The sequence below is a fragment of the Haplochromis burtoni genome, unplaced genomic scaffold (genome assembly GCF_018398535.1).
Source record: "Haplochromis burtoni strain Fernald_Lab_line unplaced genomic scaffold, NCSU_Asbu1 Contig_68, whole genome shotgun sequence".
Lineage (NCBI taxonomy): Eukaryota > Metazoa > Chordata > Actinopteri > Cichliformes > Cichlidae > Haplochromis > Haplochromis burtoni.
The window spans coordinates 1,202,495-1,219,401 of NW_024582429.1; the positions used below are offsets into that span (position 1 = coordinate 1,202,495).

General features: G+C 41.7%; 1 protein-coding gene across 3 annotated transcripts in view; it reads left to right on the forward strand.

Moving 5' to 3' along the window:
• Nucleotides 1-16,907, forward strand: part of LOC102308260 (RNA binding protein fox-1 homolog 3) — a 436,461-nt gene that overhangs the window by 43,204 nt on the left and 376,350 nt on the right. For 2 of the 3 annotated variants that reach the window (XM_014334179.2, XM_014334182.2), the window contains exon 2: nucleotides 834-956. The exons of the other annotated variant lie outside the window; for it this stretch is intronic. The gene's annotated coding sequence lies outside the window, so the exon portion shown is untranslated. The remainder of the gene's footprint in view (nucleotides 1-833; nucleotides 957-16,907) is intronic. 3 annotated transcript variants of the gene reach the window in all.

Sequence of the window (16,907 nt, forward strand, 5' to 3'; positions counted from 1 at the left end):
TGTAATTTGGACCAGCAGATGACCACGCTTCTTACATTATCCAATTTAAAAATGAAAAAGCTTATTTCTGGGAAAACTGGTTTAAAAAAAAAACGTGGCTCCCAAATCCAGCTTTGCATGTTTTGATTCACAGAACACTTAATTTATATTCCCCATTCAGCTGTTTATAATGGCGACCACCTTTTGCAGCTACTGTACGTGTTGTTGATTACAGGTTAAGCCCTTTGTGCGAGACCTCATTGACATTACGTCTCTTTGTCTGAGCTTGTTATCTTTGTGCCCCACAGTTTGCTTAGCTCATTCCAAAACGCCGCTGTATGTGTCTTTAGTTGCGAGCGTATTAGTCTCCATGGAAACTCATTTTCCCAATACTTCATTGGTGCCAAATGACCCTGTACTGTTACTTAGCTTCTTGCTGCTTTGTGTGGAAGTGTTTTCTTTTGGAGATTAAACGTTCGAAGGCAAATTGAGGTCCTGCTGGTTTTATCGCCGGGGTATTGAATAAGCATACGTGAAAAATACCAAAGCGCCGTACTGTACCACATCATTTGAAAACAGATTGATGTATTTCTCTGCTTCTGAAAGGGCAGAGGGATAACAACCTGTGTAACGGCCAGTCTTGGTCCTGCACGATTTTAGGCAGAAACAGGGTGGGGAAGTCTGACTGCTGTTTAATCCTATTTTCCAAAACGTTTGACAGAAATATATTTATATAAATTAGTAATAAAAGATGAAAAGACTTTTTCTTTAATTGGATATCCACATCGGGCTTCCTGTGTTTCGGGATTCCCTCTTGAATATTTACACTCTTTCTCTTTGCAAAATGTCCTCAGATAATTGCTAGAAGGAAGCACCCAGGAAGGTCAGCCAAGAACCTCGCTGTAGGTGCCAAAGTGAAATCTACAGGACTACAATTACTTGGACAGACTGAGGCAGCAGAGCAAAGTGAATGACAGGTAGGAAATAATTCATACGAATCACCTGCTGTATTATGAATAACCACCTGCTGAGAGGACGTAGCACGGTCAGTTATCCTCAAAATTGGTTCTGAACAGCCCTTTTTGTCATTTGTTAGTAATTGCCTTATTCTCTTGATAATATAATGAAATTAACCTCCAAGAACATTCCCTCCTTATGGCATTTACGAGACAAGGTTGAAGTTGACATAGCAGCAGTCGCACAATTATATTTAGATTATTCAGCTGTTATTTGGCTTCGTCTTTTGATGTCGACACATTAGAGGAGCTCTTTTCACTGCCACTCATAGCTCGTAATCTTCACCAAAACATACAGTGTTGAATCCTGCACGAAGGGCATTCTTCAAGAAATTCAGGATCACTCACATCTCTCTTCTGTTTGGGGTACATCTGACCTTGTAGTGAATAGACATAAAAGGCTGTCAGTCAAACCGTCATGCCGTCTTTGTTTCCTTGTGTTTGTCATTCTCCAGAGGAGTCAAGCAGCTACTGACTAATCTAGTGATTCTGTGCTTCTGGCAAAATGCTTCTACGTCCTTCTCTCTGCCGAACTCGGCGACTGCCTCGGGGAAAGGTGGAAAGAAGGTGAAGGAAAAAAAAAAGTTTGGGAACAGTGTTTGAATGGTTATAGAGTGTAATCAAGGCCAGCAGCTAGTTAATGTTCAGTTTTCTGAAGCACTTAACATTCTGACCTTAAAGAGACTTTGTCAAAGTTTAGGAACAAAGAATCTGTGCTGGTAAAGAAAAAAGGAATTTCAGCTATCACGCACTTCATTCTTCAAAGGGTAGAAAACCTGAGGACAAAAGCCTCGGGCCTCTGATTGGGCCCCACCACTGCTAACTGTTGAGATGAAACCAAGCGGGCTCCTGTGTGTTAGGCAACTGGAAAATATCACGCTGTACGTCCTACAAATGTTCTACAAAATATTTCACAGCATCTTTTGTTTTTTCTGTATTTCCCGCTAGTAGATATTTGAGCTGCATGCCAGTTTACAACTTTTAACATTTTTGAAGTCACATCGCGCCATCAAATGAATTTCAGTTAGGAACCAAAAGCTTGTCAAGTCGCTCGCCGCGTTCTCTCCCACTGAGAAGCTTCGACATCAAAGTTCATTTTTACTAATCACGTGCACACATCAGCACAAAGATCAGGAATTCATTTTAACTTTAGCCTCAACCTGTGTTTGCAGTCTTAGCATCACTACACATGTGACATAGTACCACTTTAGTTATTCTAGATCTTTAAACGTTTTAAATAATGTGAGATTTAAATCTAAATGCAGCTGCCTCCTCACCAAAAATATCCAAGGCAAGCCGACTGATTGAAGACATTCACGATGTTAAGTGAAGCGTAGTGTCGGTTAAGTCTAGAGAGCCCACGATCCCGGAGCACCAGCTGATCATAGTGTCGATATCATTAGTATCTGCCTTTAAAGCTGCTTCAGCTTTCCTGTTGTTTGTCACCTGCAAGCCACTTTGCAACCCGGCTCCTCTTGCATTATCACATGTGTTGACACTGATGAGCCAAACTGGCAAACAGGAATACCTGACTGAACTATATTTGCTGTGATTATAGGCAAAAGTATTGGTGCACCTGTAGGTTACACTTACAGGAGCTTCATTCTAAATCATAGGCATTCATATGGGGTTGGTTCGCTTTTTGCAGCTAGGTAGGCTTTCTGTAGGATTTTGGAGCGCACCCGTGGAAATCTTTGTTCATTCATCCAGATGAGTATTTGTAAGGTTAGACAAGGAGGCTTGGCTCGCAATCTCTGTTCTAGTTTATTTCAGCGGCGTTCGAGGTTGAGGTCAGTGCTCTCTTTGGACCAGTCAAGTTCCTCCATAACACACTTATAACCTAGCTTTAATGGACCTTGTTTTGCGCACTTGGGTGCATCATGCTGGAACTGAAAAGGGCCTTATGCAAACTGCTCCCGCACAGCTGGAAGCATAGTTGTCTAAAATGTCACGGTAAACTGAAGCATCAAGGTTTCCTTTCACTAGAGTTAAAGGGTCCAGGTCAACCCTTGAAAAACATCCCAGTGGTCACCAAACGCGGATTAGAGAAAGATGATTCCTCGCGCCACAGAACATGCCTCCTCTGCTCCACAGCCCACTGATGGCATGCTTTACACCACTCCATGTGATGTTTGGCATTGTGCTTAGCGATGCAAGGCTTGCATGTAACTGCTCACCCGTGGAAAGTCATACCACGAAGCTCCCGTGCTCCTAGTTTTTGTGCTGATGTTGATGCCAGAGGAGCTTTGGAGCTCTGAAGTTGTTCAATTAGCAGTTGGCAACCGTGTTATCTAACGTTTACATGGTCTACCGCTTCATTGCTGAGTTGCTGTGGTTCCTAAATGCTTTGCAGCAATTCCTCTTACAGCTGGTTGTGGAAAATCTAAGAGGGTAAAGATTTCACTAACTGACTAACTGGGATCCAAGTAAAGTGCCAAACTTGAACTCATTCTTTTAAAAATGTCCATAAAGGCAGGTGATGATTAAATATACCTGTGGCAATGGGAGTGGAAACACCTGGAATCAAAGATTAGGAGGTGTGGCCCAACGCTTACATTTATACTGTATCTATGTAATAAATAAAAGTGTCAGATTTCACTGTATTACTGTATGTTAACAGTTAAAACTTGCCGGTTTTTGTTTCAGTCCATTGACATCTCCTGTGTGTTGCTTCAGATGTGTCTGCATGCTGTTGACCGCAGTGGTTAGGGGAATTTCAGACGTTTGTCCATCTAAACACCAGCTGGTCTGAGTTTGACTGACTCAGACCCTCAGCAGAACATCAAACATCGGAGTATCTCACTACTTGGCTCCGTTTCACATGAACAGATCAAGGCTACCACAATGTTTTCATTCCAGTGGAAATGTCACATCATTTCAAAGAGAACTTCTGTTTTATTTATAGCTATCACCCTTTTAGTTTTGACTGCCTAATATGGACCTGGAAAAGCTCTAACCAAGCTAGCAAAGAGCAAATGGGCCTTGCCTGCAAGAGGTATAGCGCACGAGTAGTTGTTTTGCAGGAGAAAATGTGGAATTTTGACATGAAAATACGTATAAGTGTGAATACCTGAGGCAATATTACATTTTTTTCTGTATCTGGGCAATTTCTGTGCAAACCATTGTATTTGGAGCTGTGCTGAGAGCCGTATAAAGCACAAACCTGTGCACAGAAACCACTGCTTTGTGACAAATATTGTTGGTTTTTTGGTGCATTGATGGCTTGCAGATTGAAGTAATGATCAGGTGAGTGAGAAATTGGTCAGGATAAAGTTGTTCACTCCAAATTTGGAGATAAAAAAAAAAGATTTTATCTGCACTTCTTCTGTTGCAGAACAAATTTGATATCTTTTGCCCTTCCTCTCCTGTTGTGATAAGAGCTGTTCTCTACATTCATAATGGATTTGTTACTTTAGATGTTATGAGGGCTCTTTAAAAAAAGAAACAAGAATATTTCACATCCCAGCAAAGCCTGGAAGCCTTAAGTAGATATCTGGATTGTATACTGTAATATTGCACGGCTCCCTGAAATTAGATTCTTGTTCAAATGAGGAGGATAATGTCATTAGGTTTTGTGCTTTACTAGCTAAGAAAAAGCTAAATAGTGTAGAGTGTAGGAATGAGCAAGGTCAGTTAGCAAAAGTTAAAGAAATGATCATTTCATCTGTTGGGTTCTCTCCAGGTATTCCAGCTTTCTCCTGCAGTCCAACGACATGCAGGCAGTTGAATCGGGTTAACTGGTGTTCCTAAATTGTCCAAAGGTGTGAATGTGAATGGTTGTCTGTGTCTCTGTGCTCGCCCTGCCACAGGCCGGCGATCAGTTTGGGGCGTCAGACGCCGCTCACCCTATAGTAGCCCTCCCGCAACCTTGAATTGGACGAGAATTGATTGATTATAGATTATAAAACTGATGTCCAATTCCTTCCCTGACTTTTCCACATTTATCTGAAATATTTTTAACATGCTGTCCTGAGAATATTGTTGAAGGAAAGATAGTAACAGGAAGAAAATCTGGTGTTTATAACTTATGATTATTTAAACTGGAGAAATCAAGAGTTCTAGTGTCTCTGCTTTGCACTTGGACTGAGCGTAGACTACTGAAACAGAAGAGACTTTAGCTCCTTTTATGAAAGAAATCTTATATGGAAGCAAACTGCCTAATTGATGGCTACTATACTGGCATCTCATTTAACCATAATGCTATTCAAAAGGAAGCATCCATCTAGCCATGAGGAGCGCCTCTTGCTCATGACTCTGTGTCAGGAATATTGAAAATATTGATGGTGGCCCCCCCTCGGCTGAGCTGTAAGTTGGCTGCATGCATCCTTCGGTTGCCAAGTGTAGTCTGGTTAAAACTAAAAGGTTCCTATGCGAAACACAGCACAACAACAAGGTTTGTGGATTTCATTTGAAGGATCTGATCACGATTTCTGGAAACCGATATCGTTGCGGGGTTTTTCAAATGGCACACAGCACGAGCCATTTCGCTGCTATAGATTGATGGAAAGGCAGACATCTCTCGAGCCAATATATCCAAAAGTAGAGATGCGAAAACAATCGAGATGACTAAATAGCATTACAGGACGGAGGAGACAGTTTAGTTGTTGTAAGGGGGAGCGCTCCCTTATATGGGGTGTCTGGGTTTGTCTTATTTAGCCAGCACAACTATTACTTGTGAATAGTTTCAGGTGCTTAAACTACCTCACACAAACTTGAAAATGGCATCGAAGAAAAAAAAGAGTCATTTAAAAGGACTCTTTGATACCAAATAATACCCTCGCATTTTTACTCTGTGCACTCTGTAGAGCTGCGGTTTGAATTTTCTCTCAGTTGTGTTTAAGCTCCTTGCTTGCGCGTTAACCTTTCCATTCATCTGAGCTAGCGTTGCTCACGCTGACACCCTTTTATGTTCGTCCAACAACTCTCTCATGATGGAGGAAATGACCTAGCGCTGTTCAAAACAGGAAAAATTACTAGTTCATTAACTGTTTGGCAGCAGGAGCACTTTGTAAACTCGATAACGCTCTCAAAACTAGCAGCTGTGATACCTCGTCTAATTATGTTTGACCTCATCCGCTGTTATTCTCAGCCTATTACAGAACCGGGACTGGACTGCAGGAATGACTAGCACCTTCCTCCAGGGCTCTGCTTGTTGTTTGTAGTAGTATGGCTGGTGCCACACCCCATATATCTCTGTTCCTAATTACACATGGCTGGGATGAGAAATTAACATGGGGCACATCATAAAAAGATTAATAACAGAGCTAATACAATTACATTAGAGTGATTAAAAAAGGTTAAATATGTGATCTATTACATTGATCTTAAATACATTCAGACTTAATTTAATTTAACAGTTCTATAATGCTGTAGTTAAAATATGTCCTATTAGTGTTTGGAGCCTGCATGTGTAACGATTAATTACTGAATAATTGTTCCTACATTTCAACACTGGCGGGCTCTGAAGGGTGATTTATTTTCTTCAGTGGCTGTACAGAGATAGGGCTTAATTACAGTGGATAGCCTTATCTCCCCTCTCTAATCCGCTCTTTGGAGTCTCTCGCGTTCACGCCATCTAGTCGTCGATACCATCAGACTGTTGGCAGAGCCAGACAGAGAAAGTGATCCCCAATTTCTCTGTCACATTAAAGCTTATTCATGAAGTCTCCACTGTGAACCTTAAGAACTCCAAAGCGGGAGGAAAGAAGAGTCGCTGAGTACTGAAAACCTCACCCCCGGTCTGAGGTCATCACCAGCTGGCACATTACCCACTTGTGCTGTTTGTGTCAGCTGGATTGACTGAAAAATGTGTGGTCAAATCTGATCAGATAATGGGCTGAGTTTCATGCCAGGAGCAATTTGTTGCAGATATTCTTGCACTAATGCATCCAATTTGACTGTTTACCACCTCACCGTGAGCAGAAAACTGAGTCTGTGCTGTTTAGTGCGACGTCGACCAAGTGCAGGCAGATAAATGTCTGTTTTGAATTTTTGCTGATCGCTGGTTTCGCTTGATAATTCACAATTAACTGTATTAGATCTCTATTAGAGGGACTAGCTGTTTAATTATTGTAGCTTGATGGAAGATTTCCAGCACACTAATAGTTGCATATATTAAATTAACTTGGAATGAGTGGAAATTTGGCAGTTCAGGCAGACTGCGTTTCAAAATGCCAGAAAGGATTGCGATCAGCTGAGGTGTCTGAGCTGCAGTGATGTAAGACTCGTGATAGACCACTGCAATAAAACAAAAAAATAAAATTGGAGTCAGTGAAATTATATAAAGGGTATATCATTCCTATAAATCCTGCACTAGCACTGAGCAGTTATACGGGGCATAAATCACAGATGCTAAATTACCCGGTAGCATCGGGGATAGATGCAATCTCTCGCTCTCAACATGCTTTGTTTTGCTATCTGCATACATTTGAACATACATAATATATTTATGATCCTTGACTGCACAGTTATTTCTTTTAAAAAATATTAGATTACGTCATTATTATAGGGCTAAAGTTGACTATCGGTTAACTTTTTGATCTTTTTTCTTCTGTTTTGTTCTTAAAATATAGAGAAAATGTGAAATCGGCCACACAGTTGAAGGGAGCGTCTTCAAAGTAGAAATCAGTTTTCACTGATGTTGCAATAGTTGTAGCTTTATCAGCTTGGGTATCTTGCTGGGAAACCTCGGGTCACACGCGTTACTTAGCCCTCGGTGATTGTATTCCTCCTCGCCCACCAGCACAAATGGCCAAACCAAACTCCAACGACTGTACAGGAATGATTTCAGGAATATGCTTTGAGTGTTGAGCCGGCCTCTGAACTCAATCCCAGTCCCACAGAGCATCTGCAGAATGTGCCAGACTATCCATGGCATCCTGCAGATGCCAAGCTGATTTTCCTCCTTCTTTCTGTGGAAGTTCAGGAGAAGCTCAGTATGCTCATTTCTCATGAGGATGGCAGGAGAGGCTGGATGATCGTCTGCGCCATCAGTGCTCGAGTGTGCTGATGTTTGTCAGAGTGGCAGATATCAGAGTTCGTGGATAGTCTATCATCCCAATCTTCAGAGTCACCTCCGTATCCGTTGTTTCCACTGACCGCAGAGGAAAAATGTCAAACCGAATGCACCTCCGATTCCATCGTTCCAGGCACAGCGACAGCTCTACCTGAAACTGACACAACTTCCAGTGCAAATAGACAAGCGAGCTGACTAATTAGAGCAGAGATCCAACACAAATGTTTAATGAAGAGATAATATATTAACACACCAAATCCTGGAGTAATAGGACTACTTTGTCATTTATCTTTTTGTCTTGAAAATGAAACTTTTCCCCGTGCATGTTAAAAGTGTAGACTCACTAATGGGAGTTTTTAATGGAAGTTTTAATAAGTTAAGTTTTCTTTTTACTAGCTGCGGTGTGATTTTCACGCTTTCATGATAAAGTACTCTTCCACTGGTTTTCATTTAGGCGTAAAAGATTAATCAATTTTAAGGCACATTAAGCTCATTTGCTGCTTTTTTTACATTCCATATATTTTCTAAAGATAATTCTGTCGTTAAGCCACCTAGATAACTTTGCTGTTTTTGATTTGATGGTTGTAGATTTGAAAGAAATCCCGTATTTCTGTCACACTCATTAATTCTTACCGCGCATATTTTGGAATAATATTTCCTGTGATAAATGAGGAAATTAAATTCTTATTTTTCTAATAATGGAATTTATAATAATGTCCATTAATGTGGGTCCAGCCGATCTTCTATGACTATGAGCAAACAGCGCAAGCATAATACTGTCAGAGAATGATGAATCCACATGAATTCATATTTCGATATTCCAGCCTAGTACGACTAAGTCTTTGTGGTAGCTCCAGGTTTCTCCTTCTGCTGGATTCTTATTCTTCTATCACGGAGAGATGTCCTGACATTTTTATTTTAGAATTTGCTGTAATAACTCAAAATTCATTGCTCCATCAGTGATTTCAAGGCATCCTGGCCCGCAAGCAGCAAAACTGGCCCAAACCACAATACTACCACCATCATGTTTCACAGATGGGATAAGCTTCTTATCCAGGAACGCAGCGCTTTCCTCTCCCCAAACATAATGCTTCTCTTATAAACCAAAAGTTTTATTTTGGTCTAATCCGTCCACAGAACAAACAGCCTTCAAGCAGCCTTCTGGTTTGTCCGCGTGATCTTCAGCAGACTGCAGATGAGCAGCAGCGCTCTTTTTTAAGAGCAGCTGCTTTCCCCTCGCAGCCATTGTTATCCCGTTGCTCGGCGTTACCCTGATGGCGGACCCGTGAACGTGTGAGAGAAGCGTTTAGCTGCTTAGGAGTTACCCCGGGTTCCTCTGTGACCTTGCAGACTATTACACACCTTGCTCTTGGGTTTATCTTTATTGGTAGACAACTGCTGGAAGAGCTAACGGCACTCCTGAATTTCTTTCATTTGTACACAGTCGGTCTGACTGTGGATTGATGGCATCCTAACGCTTCACAGATGGATTGATAACCTTTTCCTGCCTGATGAGCATCAACAACTCGTTTTCTGAATTCTTTAGAAAGTCCATTTGTTCATGCCATGATTCCACAAATGTGTGTTTTAAAGATAAGACTTCTTTTGAATAACATGAACACCTGCTTGTCATCCTAATTATTAAAAAAATACATTTATTTTTTTAAAGCATCTCACAGCTAATTGCTACAGTAATGGTGTCTTATTGTAATTCTAGGCCTAATTTTTGATTAAATCTTACCAAACAGTAATGCGAACATCCTCGTTCCTAAAATGCAATCAGTATTCAAAGGAGGGAGCTGATTTGTGCTAACTGAATACTATATGTCAGCACCTGATGTTATGGTGATGGTAATAGCACTGTCAAGTTTGACAATGTGGAGAAAGCAATACCGTCATTCCCCATATTCACTTTTGAAAATCTCATTTTGCTTTCATCTCTTCACTAACACAGAGCTGTCAACATATAATTCAATGAGTGTCACCACTGCGCTTGAACGTTTCTTTATCTCTCTTGCCAAAGCTGCTCGTACCATCCGGCATGACTTTACTTTCTGTTGTGTTTAAAACGTGTTGTGGCCACTTTGGTTGTGATTGTAGTTAATTAGAATGTGATAGGCAATCTCATCTTTTGTAGAGCTTTTGTTAAAGGTCTCGGATTGTGGGGGACATTTGATCTGAATGTGGTGTTTTGATGTTTACAGCAATACCTCCGCGTAACGGCCGTCTTCAGTTAAGCTTGTGGATGGAATGGGCTGTCAGAATAGAGGAAATTGAAACCAGTCGGTATCTTGGGCATTGTGAGAACACTGTTCAAAACACAAACACCACCTAAACCGTCCTTGAAAGGATGTATACCGCACCGCACATACCTAACACTGATTTGAACGCACCTGAAGAAGAAGCGGCCATTTAAAGGGTTTCAACCACAGTTGAGATGAGCTTGGCTCAAACTGATCCCAGCAGCAAACCACCAACAAATCCCCCAAAAGGCCAAACCAGGCGATAAATTTAATCTTGTTGGCTAATAATTTCTCTGTTGTCTAATAAAGCCTACAGCACCACTGTACTCCAAAATCTATTACTGTAAATCTTCTGGCTGCTGTATTTTCACAAAACATTCACTGTAGTTTGAATTGATTACTTTGAATGTACATATTTGCCATAATCCGTTGCTCCCAAGCAGTAACTTAGGTGGAAGAATAAAACCAACACATTACCTCACATGACCACTGAGTCAGTGCCCAAAGATTCCTCCCACAGTCCAAAGACAGTTAGTGGGGATAGGTTAATTGGAAAAATGCCCACGGAGTGAATGTGAGTGTGAATGGTTGTCTGTGTCAGCCCTGCAACAGGCTGGCAACTTGTCCAGGGTGTACACTGCCTCTCCTCAAGATTCAAAGCGTTATTGTCATGTGTGCAAAGAAAAGGCATTTCTCTGTACAATGAAATTCTTTCTCTGCTGTCCACATGCAGATGCCGGTTAATATGTACACATAGCATTGATCAATAAGTGGAGACAAAAATAAAATAAAATGAAGTGTTAAATCCAAATTGTCACTAGGTGTGAATGTGCGAATGAATGTGAGTGCGAATGGTTGTCTGTCCCTGTGTGTTGGCCCTGCGACAGACTGGCGACCTGTCCAGGGTGTACCCCGCCTCTCGCCCTATGACAGCTGGGATAGGCTCCAGCGCCCCCCGCGACCCTGAAAAGGATAAGCGGAAGCGAATGGATGGATGGATGGATGGAAGTGTTAAATAATTTATGTGCAAAAGATGCTAGAGCTTAATATTCTGGTTTAATATGTGAGATGACCTGATTGCAAAAATTATTATGACTGTAAGACAGCTGGGATAGGCTCTAGCGCCCCCCACGACCCTGAAAAAGAATAAGCAGAACGGATGGAGATGGATGCGATGGATGATGCATGATGGGATGTGGATGGATGTGATGGATGCGATGGATGGATGATGGATGGATGGATGGATGCAGATGGATGCATGGATGGATGGATGAGATGGATGATGAGATGGATGATGGATGCGCATAGATGAGGATGGATGCGATGGATGGATGATGGATGCATGGATGGATGGATGGATGGATGGATGGATGGATGAGATGTTGATGGATGGATGGATGGATGTTGGATGGATGGGATGGATGGATCAGGATGGATGGGATGGATATGCATGGATGGGATGGTACATGGATGGATGGATGGATGGCATGGATGGATTGGGAGGATGGATGGATGCGATGGATCTGATGGATGGTGATGGATGGATGCGATGATGGATGGATGATGATGATGGATGGATGTCATGGATGATGGATGGATGCATTGATGGATGTTTGGATGGGTGCAGATGGATGGATGTTTGGATGGGTGCATGGATGGATGTTTGGATGGGTGCATGGATGGATGGACAGCATCCGGGTACAAAGAAATCAGTTTTGGTCTTCATAGCTACGGTTGCACATTGGTCCACAGATCCACTCTGGTGTTGTACACATGCAAAGTTTTACAAGATCAAATGTGTCATTGAACAAAGTTTTATGTTCCCAACTATTTTTTTTTAAACTACGTTAGCAATTGCATGCTATTAAAGCGAGAAGCGGAGGCATCAAATGTGCTATATAGTCATATCAGAAAATCAGTTATGTCAGTAAAGAGCATTCATGAAGAAAAGGCGTCATTTTCTACTATTTATTCTTTCTGAGCTGGGATTTATTACACAACAGGAATGCAGACTTAATGGGCGACTTGTGAGCGGCACAGATACTGCAAGCCTGGAGCCAACGCGGCCAGTGTGAACTTTGACCTGGGATTGTTTGTCACCTGCTGTTTTCAAAGTAGAGCGTTAGCTTTGAAACTATGGAGAGACGGACAAAGACTCTCTCGCCTTTTCATGGGATTTGCTGACTGCATAGAAACGGCACCAATCCGTCCAAAAGCAGACATCAGTTAATAAAATCCTTTTCCAGATAGGCATTTTTTAATCTTCAGACAGGATTTGAGTCATCTGTTTAATCTGTTTCTCTGTAAAATGCCAATTTTTTTGTCTTCTCCCCTCTTTGCCAGAGATCTAAAGATTCTACCGGATCATTTACATACAAAAGGATGATCCCTCTTTCTCAGACCTACAAGTGATGGGAATTATCCGGTGTAGTGCTGCTTGTGTTGTTGACTTGTTTTACGATAAGACGTGTGAACAACACTTCAGTTGTTTCCAAGCAGGCCGACACCGCAGTCATTTTCATCAGCACTCTTGTTCAGGTAATGTTCCTTCAGGCTCGCTGATTTCAGGGCTTATCTTGTTAAGAGCCCCCTGCTTCGCCACAGATCTGCTCGGCTGTCAGAGCCGGGGCCCACACATTTCGGGACTATTATTGGTGATTGTAGGATGACACTAATTAAAGTCATTGATGTTTAAAATCAAGCTCCGCACGTCTCGCTTGTTTTGTCACAAAAAGCTCCGATAGCTTCTCAACGTGGCCCCGTCATGTAAGCTATCATGCTATTTGTTTTCAAGCCATGTGGAGAAACTAGCACGTGTGTGTCACCTCATTAAAAAAAAGCACACACCTCAAGATGGGAGAGAGCTCTGCTTGAGGTGTTTACATTTCGTTTTTAGCACTGGGCTCAGGCTCACTGAGTCTAAATTTAATCTAATATTTATAATAATGGAGCAAAACCAAAAACTCAGACTATTTATACCTCGTCTTCCTTCTCCCCCAACTGACTCCAGTGACATAATTTGTGCTAGATTCATTATTTGAAATGCTAAGTGGTATACAAAGTCAGATTCCTAACAAATTCAGTCTGTGAAAACTGAGTTGAATGTGCAACTCTCTCAAGTGTTTATGGTAAATAATATTGGTGTTATAATACCTCATATTTTCCATCTCTTTGATGGGGCCTCTATAAAGTCTGTATAAGTCTATAAATAATGTTCACAGCATATGAATCCAATAAGAGTGAATTAAGGCAGTTAAGTAAGGTTGTTTTCAAATGTTGCTTAATCCTTGGACGTTTCCAAACCCAAATATTTGCTGCATTTACTTTTTATTACAGTAAATCAGTGCTTTCTAAATGGTAATGCAGTACTTATATTAAGTACTAGTATTAATTAGTTTTAATTACTCAGAGAAAGTGTGTGTTACACTACTCGCTACATTATATATTACACTATAAATGCACAGTTAACAATATAAATTGAGGCTGCAATTTCATGCACCAACACAAACATGAAGAGGTAGAAATGGATGCTGGAAGCTTATCACTGGCTTTGTTAGCTGTGCAGTGTCTGGCTGCTGGGCTGAGGTCAGCATACAGTCAACACTAACATCCCTCTGGTTTCTTGGCTAGCTTAGTGTTAGCATGCTATCTGCGCAGGTGTTTGCAAAGTTGTGTTAGCAGTACAATGCATTTGTTTCTATCCTGGAGGCAGTTTGCTCTTTTCCTTTGTCCTCTTGTCCTTGTTTAATAAAAATAAAAGTAGTGTCTGCATCTCTGCTGTGGACCGCTCCATCGTGTTCCCTTTTCCAACACATGAACTGAAATCAGCTGATTGTAGCAGGGCGCCTGGACTCCACCCAGCATCCAGACAACTTAGAACTTTGGTTCTGTAACAATAAATTGTTACATCGTTACATGACTTATGTGATGTTATTAAAGTAACATGTTATTGTAACAATATGCGCAGTTACATCTAGCACTGATTGTGTCAAAATTGCCAACCTTCTTTCTATCCACTGATTTAAATAGCTGGTAACTGGAGCTTTTTTTTTCTTTTTCTGTTTTTGTGGTAACTTGAGCTCCTAGCGCTTCATCTTTACCATCAGTTTTAGTCTTGAAAATATCCACTGATGGACACTGGACAAACCAATGAAAAGGAGAAGGTGGTTGTTGGCTCCCTAACCTGTCAGCCTTGCAGATTTAATCAGCGACTTGTTTTTGAGAAATTTGACAGGTTTGCCAAAGTAGCTTCTGTGCTTTGTATTTTTGGTTTGGAAACCTGAAGCACACGGAGGACAGGCAGTGACTTGCCCTTACATCTAATCAAGTGCAGAAAGGTACATAATGGTCTTGCTGAAGGAGAGCGTGTCAATTATTCATCAGCTGGCTCTGGCCTGTGAATTTAATCTTTGTTTTACAGTATTTTCAGTTATTTCATGTGTTCTGTAAACTGTGCTGGCATTCAGGAAAAAGGTGCGCCTGCCTCTGCAGAAAATGAAAGTAATACATTTATTAAACAAAAGCTCAAATCAAATATCAAAGAATGGCAGACTTTGAGAACCTCTTTTATTTGATAATGATCCAGTATCCAGTGCAGAGACAACAGCAGCTTTTTAAAAAAATGTATTTATTATATTTTCATACCCTTTAAAAAAAAATTCATATATGTTTGACATCTAGTTTTGGGTTACCCATGTAGATATAGCTTGGACATATACACCATTCAGTGACAATATTAAAACCACCTGTATAATATTAGGTAGATCTCCAAAACAGACTCTGTTGGATGTTGTACACAACATCTGGAGGTATCCTGGGGTGTCTGGCACCAGGACTGCAGATCCTCTGGGCCCTGAGGGTTTCTGTGAACCAGCTTTGTACCGGTGCATCCCACAGGCGTACGGATTAGCAACTGGGGGTGTTTGGAGGCTACGTACACCTACTGGTTATGTTCCTCGAGCCATTATTGAGCTCTTGCGGTTTTGCTAGATTTGTCCCGCTTGGGGGGGGGCTGTTGCTGCGGACGAGCACTATTGCTATGGGTGGGGTATGAGGGATGTTCAAAGCAGCATCGGCATGAATGCCAAGACCCGAGTTTTCCCACAAGAGTCTTACATTGTAATGATTAATGTTATTCACTTCCCTTGTCAGTGGTTTTAGAGTTGTGGCTGAAGGATGTATGTAGACTTGAAAACTCCCAGGGAACAGGGAAAAAGTGTGACACTGCAGTGGAAGGAGCGCTAGTAATCCAGCCTTATTTGTTTAAGTCTGACTGTCCTGATAGCGAATACATGCACACCCTCAAAGTGTAATGCATAAACATTTCACAGCAAAACAAATAAATTAAATCTGCTCAGAAGGAAAACATATGTGCTAACTACAGTCTCTGCTGAATTGTCTTTTTTGTGGCTTTTCAGTAACTAGGTCACTGCAGTGCATGTAAACTTGTCTGATTTCCAATGCAACCGGTTTTGTGAATGTAATTTGCTCGCTTCCTCGTGCGGTTAGCACAGGAGCAGCACAAGGCTGATAACTAGTAACCAACTAATTTATTCTGTTATTGGTAGAAATTAACACAAGATAAGACATTTTATTGAATACATTAATCAATACGATTTTCAATTAGCTCCTCAGAATCACTCAAATTACCTTGCTGAAATGACTTGAGGGTCCAATTCCACTCAAGGACCCTCATTTGAATAACCCTGCCTCGGGGTGTAATGAATTGACAGCCTTTTGATATGAAACGTATGCTTCAGTAGCTGCGTATCAGCCCTCGCCTCCTTGTTGCTGAAATGGTTTTTACGGATGCTCCGAGCATGTTCCACCTTTATTCACGGCCATAGCATCTGGCTGGCAGCCACATCCAGCTGACCCACCCCCTGCTTAAGATGCACTGGAGCCTCTGTGGGTTAGGAGGGCCAGCTCTATCAATCTGCTCCCTTCCGGCCCCCACGTTCCCCAGTGTGGTTAATCACTGCCACTAATTAGTGCTAATTACTCATTGCTGCCCGGGAGAGCCCCCCTCGCTGGCTCACGCTGATCTGAAGGTCCTCCATGGCACCCTGCTGTTTGCCATTCCTTGGGTACAGGACGAGGCGCAGGTACGTGGGAGGTGCTGAGGGGAAGGGGGAGGTTATTGAAAAGCTCATCTCCTCTAATTCAGCTTTTTTTTTATTTTCGGGGAATCAAACACATCCCTGGGTTTTAGCCTTCAGCAGCTACAGGTAGAAGGGTACCTCCCTGTGGGCCTGCAGCTGAGCAGACTGGTTTGTGCTGGTCTGCTTTGGTCTGGCTGTTGGCCTTGTCTTCATGCACAGGGCTGGCCAGGCTTAATGAGCCAGCACCTTTTTGCTCCCACCGCCATTAATTGTCTGCGGCCATGGTTCTGCGGGCTACATTGTGTTTGGTTCTTTTCTCTCAGTAATTTTGCTTTAATAGATTCAATTTGCTTTCATTTGCTTTGTATTGATTTATTTGTCCAGCTTTGTCTTGTCAACCATAGAAACCTATAATTTCTCACAAAAGTTTGGGGCAAAAAGGCAGAGAAAAAAAGCTCATTTAATTTGCTAATATCGAGCGAATTATTTTAAAAAAGAGAAATGACAAATGATGTTGATATGGCGTGGACGTGAAGCGAGGCTTGACTAAGGC